The following is a 1,409-nucleotide window of genomic DNA, read 5'->3' as shown; positions in this document are numbered from 1 at the left end:
GCCAGGCTTGCTTTGCCATTGTTGTTTGGAGCTGTGCTTTGGGTTTAAAAGTCTTATTTGGAGTAAATGAAGTCTCTTTATGGGCCTCTCCGTTGACTTAACATGGAGGAGCTTCACTTCGCGTGCACGCCCAACGTGCGTTTTAAACAAATCGCGGACATTACCAATGCGGCCGCGACCGGAGCTACATGCTGTAAGTATTAATACATTTACTGTAAATACAGTAAGATTGACGGTGAGCGCTGTCAATGGCGTCGTGTAGTAACCGGTTTTAATGACGGTGAGGATCGTCAAGGGCAGCAGAACAGTTAAGCTAATCATCTGATGACCCCACAAAATAATTTGGGGGCCGACCCCAAGTTTCAGAACCACTGTTTTAGATATTGGACAATATAACATTGAGATAATGTATGTCGTCATACATCATCATCATACAGTACTTAGCGTGCTACTCAGGCGCGGACGGCTCATTAAGGCGAAAAGGCGGTCGCCTTACATTTATTCTGTAGAAAATGTTAAATATAGCCCCCAAAGCACCCCCAAGCACCCAAAAAGCCCTGCTAATTTAAAGAATGTCTCTCAACCCCCCTTGCCCACTCGCTGGGGAAGGCAGCCAGCCAGTTCATTGGGATGTAAATTGAATTCTGCTCGCCTTTTCCTCGCCTTTTGTTCCTGTGCGTCTTTTGTTATAATGGTGTTACAGGGCAGGGGTGGGGATTTTGGGCCGTTATCACCTCTACCTGGCTGAAAGGTGGACTACTGTATAGAACATGCTCTCAGACTAGCCTTGATTCATTACTGACTGAACTCCAACATGAGACCACCAGCTAAGAAGAAGTTCACCCAGAAGACGCTCCAGTTCACCGCCGCCAGCAAAAGCAAGCCGCCTTCTGAAGACCTGCCTGCCGCCGCTTTGGAGCTGCCTGCAGCCGCACGCAACTCACCGACAGCACGGGCCGAGGCGGCCTGCTTCCCGGACACAGAACCAGGCTCAAGCGGCAGCAACTCACCGACAGCAGCGGGGACCAAAGCAGCCTGCTTTCCAGAGTCCAGCAGCCCACACAAGAGACCCCTTGAACTTGAACGTGGTTGTGACACAAGGTGGAGTTCAAGAGCTAATGCTGTTACTAAAGTGCACGAACTTTATGACGTTATACTAGACCTTTTGACTAATTATGTCACGAATCTAGGTCCATCATGTGAAGAAGCAAATGCATTGTTAACTAGGATACAAACAAGGAAGTTTGTTTTCCTTCTCGTTCTCTTTAAAAACCTGTTTTCTATTTCTGATGCAGCAACTAATGGCCTGCAGTCTAAAAAGACTACTGTACCAGACGCTATAGATGTAATTGATGGTCTCAACAGACAGCTGTCAGCGATTAGGTGTGATGAAAATAGCTTGAAAGGAT

Source organism: Nannobrachium achirus (genome assembly GCF_963921795.1).
Source record: "Nannobrachium achirus genome assembly, chromosome: 8".
NCBI classification, from domain to species: domain Eukaryota; kingdom Metazoa; phylum Chordata; class Actinopteri; order Myctophiformes; family Myctophidae; genus Nannobrachium; species Nannobrachium achirus.
This window is presented reverse-complemented; position numbering follows the sequence as displayed.